The following is a 12,500-nucleotide window of genomic DNA, read 5'->3' on the forward strand; positions in this document are numbered from 1 at the left end:
CCTTTTCGGGGCCCCGGGTCGGGCGCGGCCGCTCTCGGTGCGTTTGTTCGGAGCAGCACTCCTTTCGGATCTGCTGTCCCGACAGAGGAGAACCAGGAAATGTCGATTCGTGGGGCACGCTGGCAAACAGGAGTGGGGCCACGAGTTCAGATGCAGAGCCCCGGACATCGCTGTGCCTGCGGCCGCCGTTTTCGGACTGTCTCAGCGTAGGGGACTGGCCGCCTAAGTCTCCCAAAGATAGGTACGGGAAGGGTAAACAAAACCCATCCCTGGAAGCTGACCCGCAGCATGGGGTAGGATCCCTCTGCTTCTTTTTATGAAGCCTGGCAGGTGCCTACCCAAGGCGGGTCTGGTTTTCCGGTAGAGCAGCATCTCCACGTCGGTTGTCATCGTTCAGACACCTTCATTTCGTACTGCCCTCTGAAATCCTGACGGCCCCGCACTGGAAACGCCCATGCCCACGTTGTGCTCGGCCCGCCCGAAATAACCTCCTATGCAGAAGGGGTGCGACATGCCTGGGATCCTCTCTGACGTTGACGAGGGTCCAAGATTTCTTAACATGACATTCCTTAGCATAGAGGCGCTTGTACAAGTGTCCTTGTACCGCCCACTGGAGTTCCTGGCAATACGAAGAGGACGGAGATAAAAGGGAGATGACGAGGCACCAATAAGGGAATGTTTGGGTTGATGGAACGAGACATGATCTAATAATGGTGTACGTGACTGGGGTCCTATATATGGCTTGGATTTGTTCAATAAATTCAAGAGATAAGAGAGAATCTTTGACTGTCTGTCTTATTCCTCTCTTCTCCTCAAAGAATTCTTTGAGCGTCGATCTTTCTTCCTGGTGATACTTAATCATTAATTTTAAGTTTGCCATAATAATTAACATTCCCTAATCAGAAGCCCTGGATGAACAGAGAGGTTCGCACTCTGCTCAAAGCCAGAGATGCTGCCTTCAGATCAGGATGCAGGGAAGCATACAGCTTGGTCAGAGCTAACCTGAGGAGAGGAATAGCTATAGCCAAGCACTGCTACAAACGCCGGTCCTGATTCACAAAAAAAACAAAAGCAGATGCACATAAATGGAAAAACCTAATGCGTACAAAAGAAGGGCAAAAAACAAGACTGGTGGTCTGAGATTTCTTACCATGGCATCCCTCAGCATAGAAGCGCTCAGGGTACGAGCGTCCTTTGTACCGCCCACTGGAGTTCCTGGCAATATGAAGAGACTAATAGCTATAGCCAAGCACTGCTACAAATGCCGGATTGAGGAGCACTTTACCTCCTCTGACCCTCGGTGTACGTGGCAGGGAATACACGCCCTGACTGACTATAAACCAACTAGCTTTGTTCCATTTACCAACAGTGCTTCACTCCCTGATAAGCTGAACAACTTTTACGCTCGTTTCGACCAGATGATAATGATATCTTCAATAAACGATCCTCCACCGATGACAACCCACTTGTACTTTCCACTTCGGACGTCAGTCGCATGCTGAGTAGAGTGAATGCACGGAAGGCAGCTGGCCCTGATGGTGTACCTGGCCGTGTGCTGAGTGCTTGTGCTGTGGAACTTGCGGGTGTCTTCGCTCTCAACAGAACTACACACTGCATAACCCACCTCAATAATTTCCAAGTGCTTTAAAAGACTAGTTCTTTCTCACTTGAAATCCTGCCTGCCTGCTACGCTGGACCCACACCAGTTTGCTTATCGTTGCAACAGATCCACCGAGGACGCTATCTCAACAGCACTACACACTGCACTAACCCACCTCGCTTGGAAGCATAAGGAAGCATAAAGTAATCTAAATCTCCCTGGTAGGCGGCTGCGTCGACCTTGGACCTCAGAAAATAAAGTGGACCCACACCAGCAGATGACATGGGACACCAAACCGCCACTGACTGTGGAAACTTTACAGGGTAGCTCGAACAATGTGGATTCCGTGCCTCTCCTCTCTTCCTCCAGATTCTGGGACCTTGATTTCTATAGGAAATGGTCCTTGGTCTTCCAGGACCAAGATGGCATCGCGATCACACTGCGAGGCTCAGCGTCTTACCGGTTTTAGTGATGTTATACTTCTGTACTTAGCTATCTCCAGTTTTCTTGCGCAAATAACTCTTGCGAACTACAGTTACGACAGACAGACACTTTTGGAAATTAACATTCACTGCACAAACACCGGATTCAGCATCGGTTGGACTTTAACCAGCTTCAAAACAACACCCCTCCCCCATCTTGGACTTTCCGATCATCTTTCTTTGTTCCTGCTTCCCAAATACACTCCAGTCATGCAGAGGATTAAGCCTTCAACCAGAACTGTAAAGTTCTGGATGGATGGGGCTGACTCCTTCCTTCAGCAACAGTTCCAGCACACCGACTGGAGTGAGTATGCTGCCCGAGCCTGCACAGGCTCACACATCCACTTGGACACCTACACTAACTCTGTCCTGAAATGCATCAACAAGCGCTCAGGGTACAAGCGTCCTCTGTACCGCCCACTGGAGTCCCTGGCAATATGAAGAGACTAATAGCTATAGCCAAGCACTGCTACAAACGACGGATTGAGGAGCACTTTACCTCCTCTGACCCTCGGCGTATGTGGCAGGGAATACACACCCTGACTGACTATAAACCAACTAGCTTTGTTCCATCTACCAACAGTGCTTCACTCCCTGATGAGCTGAACAACTTCTACGCTCGTTTCGACCAGATGATATTGATATCTTCAATAAACGATCCTCCACCGACGACAACCCACTTGTACTTTCCAATTCGGACGTCAGTCACATGCTGAGCAGAGTGAATGCACAGAAGGCAGCTTGCCCTGATGGTGTACCTGGCCGTGTGCTAAGAGCTTGTGCTGTGGAACTTGCGGGTGTCTTCGCTCACATCTTTAATGTTTCGCTTGCCCAGGCAGCTGTACCATCTATCTTTAAGTCAGCCATTATTGTGCCTGTGCCTAAGCATTCTACTGCTTCAGACTTTAATGACTTTCGACCTGTAGCACTCACCCCAATAATTTCCAAGTGCTTTAAAAGACTAGTTCTTTCTCACTTGAAATCCTGCCTGCCTGCTACGCTGGACCCACACCAGTTTGCTTATCGTTGCAACAGATCCACCGAGGACGCTATCTCAACAGCACTACACACTGCACTAACCCACCTCGCTTGGAAGCATAAAGTAATCTAAATCTCCCTGGTAGGCGGCTGCGTTGACCTTGGACCTCAGAAAATACAGTGGACCCACACCAGCAGATGACATGGGACCCCAAACCGCCACTGACTGTGGAAACTTTACAGGGTACCTCGAGCAATGTGGATTCCGTGCCTCTCCTCTCTTCCTCCAGATTCTGGGACCTTGATTTCTATAGGAAATGGTCCTTGGTCTCCCAGGACCAAGATGGCATCGCGATCACACTGCGAGGCTCAGCGTCTTACCAGTTTTAGTGATGTTATACTTCTGTACTTAGCTATCTCCAGTTTTCTTGCGCAAATAACTCTTGCGAACTACAGCTACAAGAGACAGACTCTTTTGGAAATTAACATTCACTGCACAAACACCGGATTCACGCAATCTTTGACTGTCTGTCTTATTCCTCTCTTCTCCTCAAAGAATTCTTTGAGCGTCAATCTTCCTTCCTGGTGATACTTAATCACTAATTTTAAGTTTGCCATAATAATTAACATTCCCTAATCAGAAGCCCTGGATGAACAGAGAGGTTCGCACTCTGCTCAAAGCCAGAGATGCTGCCTTCAGATCAGGACGCCGGGAAGCATACAGCTTGGTCAGAGCTAACCTGAGGAGAGGAATAGCTATAGCCAAGCACTGCTACAAACGCCGGTCCTGATTCACAAAAAAAACAAAAGCAGATGCACATAAATGGAAAAACCTAATGCGTACAAAAGAAGGGCAAAAAACAAGACTGGTGGTCTGAGATTTCTTACCATGGCATCCCTCAGCATAGAAGCGCTCAGGGTACGAGCGTCCTTTGTACCGCCCACTGGAGTTCCTGGCAATATGAAGAGACTAATAGCTATATCCAAGCACTGCTACAAACGCCGGATTGAGGAGCACTTTACCTCCTCTGACCCTCGGCGTATGTGGTAGGGAATACACACCCTGACTGACTATAAACCAACTAGCTTTGTTCCATGTACCAACAGTGCTTCACTCCCTGATGAGCTGAACAACTTTTACACTCGTTTCGACCAGATGATATTGATATCTTCAATAAACGATCCTCCACCGACGACAACCCACTTGTACTTTCCACTTCGGACGTCAGTCGCATGCTGAGCAGAGTGAATGCACGGAAGGCAGCTGGCCCTGATGGTGTACCTGGCCGTGTGCTAAGAGCTTGTGCTGTGGAACTTGCGGGTGTCTTCGCTCTCAACAGCACTACACACTGCACTAACCCACCCCGCTTGGAAGCATAAGGAAGCATAAAGTAATCTAAATCTCCCTGGTAGGCGGCTGCGTTGACCTTGGACCTCAGAAAATACAGTGGACCCACACCAGCAGATGACATGGGACCCCAAACCGCCACTTACTGTGGAAACTTTACAGGGTACCTCGAGCAATGTGGATTCCGTGCCTCTCCTCTCTTCCTCCAGATTCTGGGACCTTGATATCCATAGGAAATGGTCCTTGGTCTCCCAGGACCAAGATGGCGTCACGATCACACTGCGAGGCTCAGCGTCTTACCGGTTTTAGTGATGTTATACTTCTGTACTTAGCTATCTCCAGTTTTCTTGCGCAAATAACTCTTGCGAACTACAGTTACGACAGACAGACACTTTTGGAAATTAACATTCACTGCACAAACACCGGATTCAGCATTGGTTCGACTTTAACCAGCTTCAAAACAACACCCCACCCCCATCTTGGACTTTCCGATCATCTTTCTTTGTTCCTGCTTCCCAAATACACTCCAGTCATGCAGAGGATTAAGCCTTCAACCAGAACTGTAAAGTTCTGGATGGATGGGGCTGACTCCTTCCTTCAGCAACAGTTCCAGCACACCGACTGGAGTGAGTATGCTGCCCGAGCCTCCACAGGCTCACACATCCACTTGGACACCTACACTAACTCTGTCCTGAAACACATCAACAACTGTGTGGACTGACTTTGACTGTCTGTCTTATTCCTCTCTTCTCCTCAAAGAATTCTTTGAGCATCGATCTTTCTTCCTGGTGATACTTAATCATTAAATTTAAGTTTGCCATAACAATTAACATTCCCTATTCAAATGCCCTGGATAAACAGAGAGGTTCGCACATTGCTCAAAGCCAGAGATGCTGCCTTCAGATCAGGACGCCGGGAAGCATACAGCTTGGCCAGAGCTAACCTGAGGAGAGGAATAGCTATAGCCAAGCACTGCTACAAACGCCGGTCCTGATTTACAGAAAAAAGAAAAGCAGATGCACATAAATGGAGAAACCTAATGCATACAAAAGAAGGGCAAAAAACAAGACTGGTGGTCCGAGATTTCTTGGCATGGCATCCCTCAGCATAGAAGCGCTCAGGGTACAAGCGTCCTTTGTACCGCCCACTGGAGTTCCTGGCAATATGAAGAGACTAACAGCTATAGCCAAGCACTGCTACAAACTCTGGATTGAGGAGCACTTTACCTCCTCTGACCCTCGGCGTATGTGGCAGGGAATACACACCCTGACTGACACTGACACACCCATCTCAGTTACCTCCATCGTGTATATTTGTAATATTGTACTATAGTGAGAAAGGTTTATTCTATTTTATTTCACTCAGCATGTAGCCAGATAGGCTATTTACTTTGGTGCAGTTTATTATATAAAGTTTATGCACTTTATTAACAAGTTTTCCAGTGTCTGCAGTCATCTTTCTCTAAAACTCACACAAAGACATTATTTGAACTATAATTCCAAAACACCTCAAGTCTGCCTCCTTTGTACTAATTTTGGATTGTTTTCTCACTGATGATTTGTCAAAATAGCTAAAGTTCAGATTTTAAGTAAATTTGCCTTTTGAAAAACTGCCTCCTTTGTACTAATGTAGGATTGTTTTCACAGTGCAAAAAGTGGCATATTGATTAGTCAAAATAGCTCTGATATGTTGTAACCTTATTTTAAGTAGTTTTTGTCTTTTGAAAAACTGCCAATAGGTAAAGATATTTTTACATAAATTTATACAAAAAACAACCCTCAGCTACTTGTAAAAAGGACATTTTTACTTAAACATTTAAAAACCCAAGTAAAAGAATATTATCAGGACATTTTTTCTTGTTTTAAGTCAAAATATCTCACCCCATTGGCAAAGTGTTTTTCTTGACAAGTAAATATGACTCAAATTAAACTTAAATACTATTTTTGAGCAATTTTTACTTAACTGAATTTTTTATTTATATTTCTCAAGGTTTTTGTAGGTTTCACATCAAATAATACTGCATTAGATCAACAAATATAAACTAAAAAGCTTAAATAATTCTTTATTGTGTGTATTCTAAATAAACAAGTATTATTTCATTATATTTTTGAAAGATTATAATAATAATTATCAGCAGCTGAGAAAACTGCCAAAGTACCAAAATATTTTTTATTTGTTGAGACTGTTGCCCTAAACTAAACTCCTGAAAGTCTGTGCCTGCTGTGACTCTCAGAGCTTTGTCAGTCAACACAGTTCACACTATCACCCATCCCCCCGTTTTAGCACCTAGTAGTGGCTTAATGTACATAACAAAATGTGGCCTAATGGGTTGCAAATTACCCCAGCACTGCCATTTGGCAGCCTCTGGTAGAAAAAGGGGGTATATGAAAATCCTGATAGTTCTAGTGTTGACATTCTGACTGGTGTTCGCTCAGAAGCTTTTAAATTTTTCGCTTCCACCTTAAGTAATGCAGCAGTAACATTAGCTAACTTGAAAATTTGAAAGTAAGGCGTTCGGACAAGAGTTTCAGAAGGGCAGGCTGGCTCACTGTGGTTACGTGTTTGTCGGTTTACTGGCATTATACATATATCAAAGATAGTTGGAAACTTTGTGAAAGGACGTTTGTGTTGCCTTATCAAAGTAGCCAACACTTTAAAAATGTTAATGTCTATGGATGTTGGGCATGTTAAAAGTATTAAAAACATTACAAAACACTTCAACGAATGATAAATATATACGCCATCCCAATCCCAATATATTTGCCTGTAATGGAATATATTGGAATCGGGACGTTCCGGGAGCCACCTGGTGGATTGATGCAAAAGTGCGGGTAAAAGGCCCAAACTTTGAGGATTTTTAGCTCTCACCACGTGTGCCCAGGACCCGACCCCGGGCTCTGCAAAGTAAATCGTCTAGGGGGCGCCGCGCGCTAGGCCGATAAGGTCCACCAAGCGGCGTATCATATATGTGGATTGGGATGGTGTGGTACTACGAAGAGGTAAGCAACTGCTATTTTGTCCACTAAATGGCTTTTCGGAACTAAGACCCCACCACCACCTGTTAGGTCTAAATGGAATTGTGGACCCATTTGTGGCCACATACTTATATATGTTAAGATAGGATAAATCTCCTTCAAAATTATATTGAACAAAAAAATCTGAATTAAAAAAGGGCTTTTTTCAGCAGTAAATTCAGTGGTGGTTGAAGTGAGGGGTATATATATCTATGTTTGTGTGCGCTTTTAAACGTATTTATGTTTATATAAATATTATGTTTGTATAATGTTTATACAAAATCTCATAAACATTGTTCAGAACATTAAACACTGGAATTGTTTCCGTTATTTGGTAAGTTAAGGCTTTATGTTGTTTCAGCAATAACGCCATACACCAGTTGGTGGCAGTAAAGCATCATGATTCACGAAATACACAAACTTAACGTGTTAACACGTTCATAACGCGTCAATACCTTAACGTGTTAACACGAAATTATACGCTACGTGTCAACACGGAGAATCCAACACGTTTAGAGCATAATTTAAAACAAATGAAAAAAAAACAGAGGAATTCAAGTTTATAAAGTGTATTGGACTAAAAACAATAAGCTTGTAGCCTACTTAGTGTATACTCAAATACCTACATGCAAAATTGAGCCATGCTTTGGTACTGCGTTCTTATAATGTTTTTTGTGAATTGACTACACTCGGCTCAGAGTCACAGTCAGAAAACAGCGTTGGCCCACAGCAGGCTCAGTGTCACTTTTCTGAGTGTTCTTCGTCAGTAGTCATGGGGGTCCAGGTGTAAGGAATGTCGTTGGTCTCTAAGCGTATTGGATTTGACCATGTTTTTTATGAGATTTTGTATTAACATTATACATATATAAATACGTTTAAAAGCACACACACACACACACACACACATATATATATATATATATATATATATATATATATATATATATATATATATATATATATAAACCCCTCACTTCAACCACCACTGAACTGCTGAAAAAGCCCTTTTTTAATTCAGAATTTTTTGTTCAATTTCATTTTGAAGGAGATTTATCCTCTCTTAATTTATATATAGAAGTAGATACACATAATTAAATAAAACATGAGTAACTTAATGTATCGTTAAACATACAATACGTTTACAGAAAGAGGAGGATCTGGAAAGTTAATTTCACCATGGGTTTGTATTGACACTGTATTGTTTAGCAGTATGCTATTAAAAGAATGCACATAATTTATCAATGTCAAATCTCAGTATGTGTCACACACATAGTGTGAGAGAATAGTGATGTTTGTTTGATATACAATTATGAAAAGCTTTAGAGCATGTTATGAATGAAGTTATATAATAATATGCATGTTTACAAATTTTAAGGTACTAAACACCAGAGGTTTTTTATTGTGAAAAATTAACTTCCAGTTGCTATGGGGATCAGCTTACTAATATTGCTGTCTTCACACTGCTCACGTAGGGCTCAACGTAGCCATAGGTCAGTGCTTCGCTCACTATGTTATGAATAATTCAGATGAAACGTAGGGACTACGTTCACAAAGGATTTATGTTTCGTGTCAGCTACAGTGTGTGATGTAAATCCAATCATGAATATGTAAGTAGGCCCGTATGGATTAGTTAAATGCTGTTTTAACTACAGTAACTGAAAAATATCACTGGTGAACGAGACAAAATACATATTCAATTATAACTGATATCACAACAAAAATATAGAATTAGAAACAGTACATAAAAACCCAAACAAAGTGTAGTGTAGCGAAACTGGTGGACTCTCTCTTTGTCTGTGTGTAGATGGATATAATCTCGGTGTGGGGACTAAAACTTGTTTACAGACTCACATTTTTAGTTATACAAATACACGCATTTTTGTGTGTGTACGATTGTTTACATGTGTAAGGAAGAGACGTTATAAAAAATAACTAAATACTCTATAAAGGACTTAAATCCAGGATAATAAGTCTGAATTAATGAAGACACGGCCCCTGTGCATAACTCGTGCGGGAGTTTAAATATCATTTGATTAGAATACAACACTTTTCATGTGTTTAATGAATATATTTTTTGTTAAATATTGGTTTTAATCATAACATAAATGTGTCGCTTTGTCAGTTAGCAAAGTTACATCAGCCAGTAATGTTAAGCTACAGCCCGGTCTCACACCTACTCGTGATATAGTAATCTGCAATTCGTGACATATCGCATATTTTCAGCATGAATTGCAGTCTCCTATATATGTGACTATATCACAAGTAGGTGTGAGACCAGGTTGTAAGCTATCACTACCTCGGGATGTAAAGGTCTTCCATGTGTCTTAGCAAATTACAAATAATTAAAATAAATGTTTTACAGTTACTGAAAGACATCTACGAAGAAATGTACTGCTTAAATATAATATATAACACTTGTGTCAAATATATTGCAATTGGGATGGTTAAAGTAAAGACTTATACATTTTGGGAAAACATTTTATATAGTTAAAAAAAATACATGTTTCCATACAGCCCAAGTCCCTCTGATCCTTTTTCTGTAATTAGAAGTGTAAAATTCTACTGTCAAAAACCCATATATGTTTTTGACTGGAATATATTGGAAGTTGGATTATCAGATCTTGGCTTAGGAGTGAAATATCTTCAAAGTAAGACCAGTTTCGTCTAAGTCTGAGTGTCATCAACTCAGGGTGTGAGTTTGGAGATGATTGGAGGACATAAATTTTTTCACTTAAAAACAACTCATAGGGGGACCCCTTTTAGTTTTTTTGAGTGAAAATATTTATTCTCTCCAATCTTCTCCAAACTCACACGCTGAGTAAGATAGACCCAGACAAAGATAGACCCGTTTGTAAAAACCTCTTATGTTGTTCTGAAGCTGAGATCTGATAATCCTACTTCCAATATATTCAAGTCAAAAAAAAATATATGGATTTTGGACAGTAGAATTTTACAACTCCAAAGACAGATATGAGATCAGGGAGTCATGGGATATATGGCTAAATGTATTTTTAGACATTACAATTATGTTTTCCTAAAACGTGCTCTGATGACAATATGTAGTGATGGGACACCATCCCACTTTGAACATATTTGACACAATATATATGGTAATTGAACAAGCATCCCACTTACAATATATTTGAAGCCATAAGGATGTATGGTAATTGGACAACCATCTCATTTCCAATATATTTGACACCATCAGGATATAGGGGAATTGGACAACTATCCCACTTACAATATATTTGACACCATCAGGATGTATGGGAATTGGACAACCATCCCACTTCCAATATATTTGACACCATCAGAATATATTGCAATTGGACAACCATCCCACTTCCAATATATTAGACACCATCAGGATAACCATCCCACTTCCAATATATTTGACACCATCAGAATATATTGCAATTGGACAACCATCCCACTTCCAATATATTAGACACCATCAGGACAACCATCCCACTTCCAATATATTTGACACCATCAGAATATATTGCAATTGGACAACCATCCCTCTTCCAATATATTTGACACCATCAGGATGTATGGGAATTGGACAACCATCCCACTTCCAATATATTTGACACCATCAGAATATATTGCAATTGGACAACCATCCCACTTCCAATATATTAGACACCATCAGGACAACCATCCCACTTCCAATATATTTGACACCATCAGAATATATTGCAATTGGACAACCATCCCTCTTCCAATATATTTGACACCATCAGAATATATTGCAATTGGACAACCATCCCACTTCCAATATATTAGACACCATCAGGACAACCATCCCACTTCCAATATATTTGACACCATCAGAATATATTGCCATTGGACAACCATCCCTCTTCCAATGTATTTGACACCATCAGAATATATTACAATTGGACAACCATCCCACTTCCAATATATTTGACACCATCAGAATATATTGCAATTGGACAACCATCCCACTTCCAATATATTTGACAGCAATTGGACAACCATCCCACTTCCAATATATTCGGAGGCCGGAAATACCCCATCCCAAACCCAATATAATATACATGTGTTGGGACATTCCATGTGCCACCTGGTGGACTGATGAAAAATTGCGGATAAAAGGCCCAAACTTTGATTATTCATATCTCTTTCCACGTGAGGAGTAGAGACTCAGCGAGGGCGCGGAACTTCGTGGCGTGTTCCCCTGAGCGCACTGGACCCGCTCTCGGGCTCGGCAAAAATCATTTAACGGGCGCCGCGCGCTAGCGCTCTGGTCCCGTCCGATGGCAATATACCATATGTGGATTGGGATGTTGAGTGGCTTTCTTAAGTTAAGGCTTTATGTTGTTTCAGCAATAACGCCATACACCAGTTGGTGGCAGTAAAGCATCATGATTCACGAAATACACAAACTTAACGTGTTAACGCGAAATTATACCCTACGTGTCAACACGGAGAATCCAACACGTTTAGAGCATAATTTAAAACAAATGAAAAAAAAAAAAAAAAACAGAGGAATTCAAGTTTATAAAGTGTATTGGACTAAAAACAATAAGCTTGTAGCCTACTTAGTGTATACTCAAATACCTACATGCAACATTGAGCCATGCTTTGGTACTGCGTTCTTATAATGTTTTTTGTGAATTGACTACACTCGGCTCAGAGTCACAGTCAGAAAACAGCGTTGTCCCACAGCAGGCTCAGTGTCACTTTTCTGAGTGTTCTTCGTCAGTAGTCATGGGGTAGTACTTCGCTGTCTAGCTTATATAATCCCTCTATTTTTTTGTAACCCTTATTTTGACCCAAATTTTGAATCTGCCCCTTCAGCTGTCCTAGGTGGGGAAAAGGTAATCCCCCCCAATATTGGACTTAAGTCCCCTCTCTATTTATCTTCTATGTATTTTATAACAACAATCGTATTTCTAAGATTCTCAATGATCTTTTTAATATTTGTTGATTAGAGGTGCATGGGAAGAGGAAGGCCTTAAAGATGACTTTCCATTTCTGTCCATAGGGGTGTGTTTTGTTTTTTAAATTTATTTATTTATTTTTAATGTATAGTTAAACAAATCATGTTC

The sequence above is a fragment of the Hoplias malabaricus genome, unplaced genomic scaffold (genome assembly GCF_029633855.1).
Source record: "Hoplias malabaricus isolate fHopMal1 unplaced genomic scaffold, fHopMal1.hap1 scaffold_26, whole genome shotgun sequence".
Lineage (NCBI taxonomy): Eukaryota > Metazoa > Chordata > Actinopteri > Characiformes > Erythrinidae > Hoplias > Hoplias malabaricus.